Source organism: Pelophylax lessonae, assembly GCF_965119305.1.
Source record: "Pelophylax lessonae genome assembly, chromosome: 1".
NCBI lineage: Eukaryota > Metazoa > Chordata > Amphibia > Anura > Ranidae > Pelophylax > Pelophylax lessonae.
The window spans coordinates 153196803-153204276 of NC_138768.1; positions in this window are offsets into that span (position 1 = coordinate 153196803).

Here is a 7474-nt window from a genome sequence, read left to right on the forward strand (position 1 = left end):
TAAAAATTCTCCAGCATTTTAGAAAACCTCAAATCATTCTGCTTACTATTGAGAAAAGGAAAAGAACCTTTCAAGACATGCCATGTGATACTATCAGCCAAGTTGTAGAAAGACTACTTTTGGTAACCCATTGCAATCTTTTTTGCTGTAGTCAGATCAGTTGATGTGCAGTTCTTATCGGTTGCTAAGGATTGCTGTACTTTGCCTTTAACCATTACTGTTTGAACTGCCTTATTTAACAAGCCTGTGTATGTAGAAGGGACAGACTGATTTACACATAGAGAGTATCATGTAATAAAATGATCACATTGCTGTTAGCCTTACTTTAAAAAGTCACACACAGAGCAGGAAATGACATGTTACCTCATTTAACCCCGTGCACTGTTAATGTTTTATTATTAAGAGTCCATATGTTCTTTCTGTCCTGGCATATGTGCTTACCCAGCCGGGGTCTACATGTCACTTATTTAACTCTCTTGCCTTGCTTTTGGAGATCTCTGGTAAAGCGGAATTAGAATGGGCTCCACTGAATTTTTCACTATGTTACTATAATTTAAAGCACTTATTTTATTTTTCTAAGGGTAGGAGATTCTGGAATTTAGTATATACCATGGTCTAGTAGGCAGGATCTCCTCACTGATGTTAACCCAACAAGTCTTGGAGTGTGCTTATACGTGGCTATCAATGGCGTAAGATAGCAATGGATTGTGTACACACAATCACACTCACCAGTTGATGATTGTTCATTGATACATGAGCAGGCAAGAGTATCCATACCAAGCAAACATGCATGTCTATGGGCTATGGGGTTATCTGGAAGAATAATTACAGTTAGTTGTTAAAGTCTAAAACAGTGCATGCTGTTTTCCCAAAATTGAATGCACGTCTATAGGTAATGGGATTGTCTGGAAGAATAATTGTGGTCAGTTGTGAAAGTCTAACAATACACAGTATTTTCCCAGAATTTGCTAGATAATTATTTCTGAAGTTTTATACAGTCATAGTGACAACATCCATTCATTCAAGTCCAAGCTTGAAGCAAATCTTGAACAAGCCTTCCATAGGCGTGCGCAGGGGGGTGCCAGGTATGCCTGGGCACACCCTAATCACTACCCTGCAGCATGGAGAGTGGGCAAAGGGGCTAGTAAATATGTAATTTACTGGTGCCTTCCTTTTCCAAATGAACATTGTGAACACAACTAGGTTTACTATGCTTCAGTTTGTGAATGAACAAGAAGCCGCTCAGCACAGAGCACTTCCCATTCATTCACTGTCCAGTGCAGCTGAGGCTGCAGAGAAAGGCATGTGTGTTTGAGCTTTGGGGTGCACATAGGCAATAGGCTGCGCACACCTATGAAGCCTTCTAATGATAACGCATTACATGACTGGTTGTTTACTATCCTATTGTTTACTATAAAGGTGAACATGTGTATGTAATACCCAATAAGAAGAAAATATGATAGAAACTCCTCCTTATTTTTATTGGGTATTTGAGATGAATTGAAATTTAGTGGTCTGATTACATTCCTAATGAATTGCCCACTTGTTGACTATCAGTAACATTTGTAAGAAGAGAATTGATATATGGTGTAATGTGCCCCATTAGTACAGTTTTCAAAAAATAAATAAAATAAATAATAATAACTGGTAGTGAAAATAAACCAAATATCACATACAGTACTCTACTGGTGTAAGAACACTCATGACTTCAAAAACCAGAACAGGTAAAGAGACATCAAAAGCAGAAAAAAAAAATCTCTTACCCTGCTTGTCAGTATAGGGGTGATCTACTGTAATACAACAATCAGTAAATCGCTCTGTGTTTGATAAGCAACAGTAATTGCCTGGATTTGGTAAAACAACCAATGCAGTTATGCATTCATTACAATAAAAACTCAATTTTAAAGATCACTAGAATAAATTCCCTAATTTGCTTAAAAGGGTTCAGCACTTTAAACCAATCAGAATCTGGTGCAGTTCACATGTGCTAACAGAAGGAGAAAGCAGAATGATAAGGCCTCAGTCTCTAGGCTGTAAGGGCTCTTTCACACGGCCGCTCCAATTTTTTGGTCCGCTGCGGCACTTTTTTTTTTTTTTCACGGACACGGATGACACTTGTCCGCTCCGTATGTCCGCATATCATCCCATCCATTTGCGGATGATATACGGACATAATGTATGTCTATGGGGATTGCGCATGTCAGCGGATGACACCGCTGATATCCGATTTTGCATCCATTCCGTTTTTTAAACGGAAGAAAAATAGGGTTCTGTTCCGTTCCAAAAAACGGAACAGAACTGAAAGGAGGAAAATCGGATGTCAGCGGATGGTCATCCGCTGACATCCGCAATCCCATTGACATGCATTATGTCCGTTTTTCATCCACAAAAAAATGGGATGAAATACGGACATACGGAGCACCCGTGTGAAAGAGCCCTAAAAAAAAGTTACTTTAGGCTAGTGCGATGGCAGACATCACATGTGATTTGTACCGCATTGTTGTGCACATCACATGTAATGACTGTGCGATGCGAATTCAGCCATACAAAATTTATGGCTGCAATTGCATCGCATTTGGTGGTCTGCACTGGAATCGGATCGCATGGATGTGACTGTACCGTGTTACAGTTTGCACTGAAATCTGCGAACCGATTTGGGGGTGTCATTAACATGACATTGACACCCGCAGCGGTTCGCAGATGTCAGTGTGAACTGTCTGTGATTCAGGGGCGATGTGCGAACCCGCACAGGAATTGCAGGGTTTCCCACATCACACCAAGCCTTACAACCACTTTTTTTTTTACCAGATTCTGAACGCGGCTGCATTGTTTTCAATTGAGACATTCAAAAGATGTGAATAATCATATACTACAATCAAATCTATAACACAAAATCCAAAAATCTGCATTTGAGGATATGAGCATACACATATACTGTTGAAAAAAGAAAAGGACATTTTTACACATTACAAAATGTACCTATATACTAATCATTTACTCAGGAACTTTGGTTCCTTGATTTTATCAGTAACATTTTTACAGCCATGTTACAGCCATATGAATGAGGCCTATGTGATCTCTGTGCTGCTGCTCCTTTACTGTACAAGCAGCAGGCTGGGCTTGTTGTTAATGCTGTAATGGAGGTGGAGGACTTAGCTGTGCTTTCTGGCAGGGGTTCCTAGATTATTAAACTAGCTGCAGAGAATTACAAATCCCTAGGCAGAATAAATTTCCCATATATGTAACCCATCTGTAAATGTAGCTGCCTGTCTTGAGTTCAGCTGAAAACATAATCATTACAGCAATGCAAAGAGCACCATAATGCAGCAACCAATCAAATTTACCATTTACCATTACTACAGTAAGCTTGGTGAAGAGTACATTTTTGATTGCTTGTAATGGGCTGTTGCACTTTGCACATCATAATTGCTTCTAACACTTTCTTATTGAATAAACCTGTAAAAGTCAGCAAGTTTATGCATTAAGCTTTAATCATATTTAAATTGATCGTAAAGCATTTTTTTAAAATAAAAACATGTTATACTTACGTGCTCTGTGCAATGGTTTTGCACAGAGCAGGCCCGATCCTCCTTTTCTGGGGTCCCCCGACAACGCTCTTGGCTCCCCCTGCCTTCCGAGGCCCTCCCCCCTGCAAACCTCTTCTCAGCAGAGGTAATCATGTATGCTTTATCTTGAGCCACACTATGTCAGTCTATTGACACACACAGTACTGCTCTTAGTCATCTCCCCCCTGACACTCACTCCTCACTGGATTTGATTGACAGCAGCAGAAGCCAATGGCTCCCTCTGCTCTCAATGTGTCTAGTGAGGAGTGAGGAGGGTGAGAGAGAGCGGGGCCACTGTTTTTAGGCACAGCGCTGGATCAAGATCAGGCTCAGGTAATTATTAAGGGTGCGGGGGGAGCTGCACCTAAAACGTTTTTTACCTTAATGCCGAAAATTCATTGACATAAAAAACCTTTAGCCTTTTCAACCACTTTAATGTGGTTAGAGCAACTGAACATTTCAAAGGCTTTTAGTCTTGCCTGTGCTTTCTCAAACACATGAACTTTTCAAATAAATTGTTCTTATCCTGTAGATATGGATCCTAAGAATTTTTTTATAAAATATAATGTTTTTTTTTTTTACAAAATCTTATTGGATGTTTGAATTAAGCACAGACTATATGTTAATAAAACACACACACATATATATTTGATTTACATTAATTTAATAAATTAGGGTTGATTGCACTGGAATGTGTAAAATATGGTGCAGCTGTGCATGGTAGCCAATGAGCTTTTAACCACTTGCCGACCGCCGCAAGTAGATATACTGCGGCGGTCAGCCCCTCACAGGCAAAGTGACGTATATATACGTCACTAGCCTGTGAGGCTCTGGGGAGCGAGCGCGCAACCGGCGGCGCGCTCCCGCGCAGTCACGGACCCCCCCCCCCGCGCGTGTGACCGGCGGACCCGATGTCCACCGGTCACTCAGCGATCGTCGGGGGAGAGGGAGAAAGGCAGGCGGCTAGTGTAAACAAGCCGCCTGTCATTCTCCCCTGTGTAGAAACAATGATCATACAGTTCTACTATGTAGGACCGTTGATCATTGTTCCTACAGCTCAAGCCACAGCCAATCACAGTTAGAATCACGCCCCTAGGGACACACACAGCCCCTCCCTCTCAAATAAAGTTAACCCCTTCACTGCCAGTGTAATTTTACAGTAACAGTGCATATGTATAGCACTGATTACTGTAGAAATGTCACTGGTAACCCCAAAAGTGTCAAAAATGTCAGTCAAGGGTCCGATCTGTCTGCCGCAATGTCGCAGTACCGCAAAAAAAATCACAGATCGCCGCCATTACGCGTTAAAAAAAAAACAACAAAAATGACAAAAATCTTTCCCTTTGTTAGTAAATGCAATAACTTTTGCGCAAACCAATCAAAATACACTTTTTGCGATTTTTTTTACCAAACATATGTAGCATAAAACAAATTGGCTGAAAATGTTAAAAAATTTTGATTTTTACATTTTTTTGGGGGGGAATTTCATATAAAAAAATGTGAGAAATATTGTTATTTTTGCAAAATTGACGCTCTTTTTTTGTTTGTAGCGCATGATCAAAAATCGCACAGGTGATCAAATACCACCAAAAGAAAGCTCTGCTTGTGGGAAAAAAAGGACGTCAAATTCGTTTAGGTACAGCACGACCGTGCAATTGTCCGTTAAAGTCAAGCAGTGCCGAATCGCAAAATACCCCCTGGTCAGGAAGCGGGTAAAATCTTCCGGGGCTTAAGTGGTTAACTTCAGCTTGTTCAATTAATCTTTGAAAAAATCCTGGAAGCTAATTGGTTTCATTGAAGAGCTGCACCAGATTTTGCACTTCTCAGTTTTAGTAAATCAACCCTCATATGTTATAGGCACCTTTACTAGGCACTAGGCCCTAAGCAATCAGATATCAGTAATGGTACCCACACACACCAGTAGTTGGACAATGGATCTGCCCACTTAAAGGCAGATCGGTAAATAATCTCATATCTTAACCTTGAGCAATATCAACCTTGATGGTTGTTTGGGGGAGCAGTCACTTGGGCAGCTGGGAAAATTTGCACTGATAGCAATTGTTGAAATAAGTTGCCCTGCCAGTGTCTGCTGTTACCGCTCATCACCTTCCCCTCCCCTCCCCCTCTTTTCTCTTAAACACGAACGTCCAGCCGAGCAGAACATTCGTGTTAATGGTAGTGCCACAAAATAGCAGTGCCTGAGGGCGGTCAAATTCAGCATGCAGGTCCCATCACCCTCAGAATGCCCTGGAAAGCCTTAGCTTGGTTGATTAATAGAATGCACTGTTTTCTTAAGAGTATGGAAAACACATCAAAGAGCGATCACCAGTTTATCCACATACAGTATATTACTACAATTTTTAATCCCAACAGTGGTATAAATTTACATCACAATATGAATATGATCAGTTTTGTTATCAATTAAAATAGCCACCCGTGACTGTTTTTAGAAGACCTGCTGTATATCATGACTGGAAATACATGGTTACAATAATACGAACACTTACAAACACATGACAAGGGGAGATCTATGAGACACAACCATGCATGTTTTTCAAACACCATAAAAGTAGTAGCTAGAAATAAAAATGAAAGCAGTCGCTTTATAGCCCAATTTTTCTGTACTAATATTTTGCCAGTGGCCTCGGCAACATAAACAATGTGCCAATAAAGGTATTTACTGACAACATCTGTGAGCAATGCTTTTTGATATACCCTAATCTCATGTGATAGCACAACTGCAAGGAATGAGAGACCTACATAGATCCAACAGAAAAACAATATATTATTCTATCCCTGGTTATGAAGATAAACACTTGTACATTAGAACATGCATGTATATGGTGAAAATCAGATAACACACAGTCATCTTCATATAACATGCATTCAACATATATACATTTCACCATGGCAAAAGATAAAGATCGACATTAGTGAAAACATCACATATTTAAAAAGAAGAAGGCTTTTCTTTCTTTTTTAAAGGCCATTCCTGTAAATAACCAAGCTATCACGCTGTTACAATAAGCGATGGGCGATGCTTAATGTTTCAGAGGCTTGGCTTTACTTTAATTTCCAGTAGGCCCAAAGCCTGCAGCCTGCTTTCTTCTGCTTAGAATCAAAACATGTATTCAGCTCAGTTCCTATCACACACAGTGAATAAGACAGCAATTTTTATTTGACTTGGTGAACTATGAAGCAATACCATATATCAAGCCATGGCATAATAAGCCAATATCATATAACATTTTTTATTGGAATAAATGAAAAGGTAACTATGGCACCTAAAACATTAAGCACTATATTGTAAAATACATAGGAGTAAAAAAAACAATGAGGTTGATTAAAAAACAAAAAAACTCAAATATTACTGAATTAATCAAGGCAGTGAGTTACTAAGGTATGTGTGTTTTACACTAAACCAACAAGTATGCATTCGGTATAAGAGGACATTTCTATATGTTTAGTTGTGGCAATCTGATTGGGCTGTGAAAATTAAATCAAACTCACGTGGCTGCTTTTAAATACAATTAATTTTGCAAATCATGGCCCCAGGCCTAACTAACCTGCAAAGAGGGAGCTTTTTATATTTGGAGTAGGGATCTTTATAATGGTAAATAATGACACAATGGTACTGCCTCCATAGTAACTCTATAGGGGCAAGCTTTTTTTGCAGTCATTATACATTTAAAACAAAGCCTTGAAAAGAAAAGCATAATTTAGAGTAAATTGTAATAATAGGTTGATATAGCTTAAACCTACACAATTGGTCATATAATAATGCAAATATCATATTAAGTAGCGTGTGATGATTTCTTGTTCTGTTTGGAGAATACTGGAGAAGCGAATGCCTGAGCTTAGCATTTCCCTCCTTATTAGACAACATTAAACATATACGCCTGCAATAT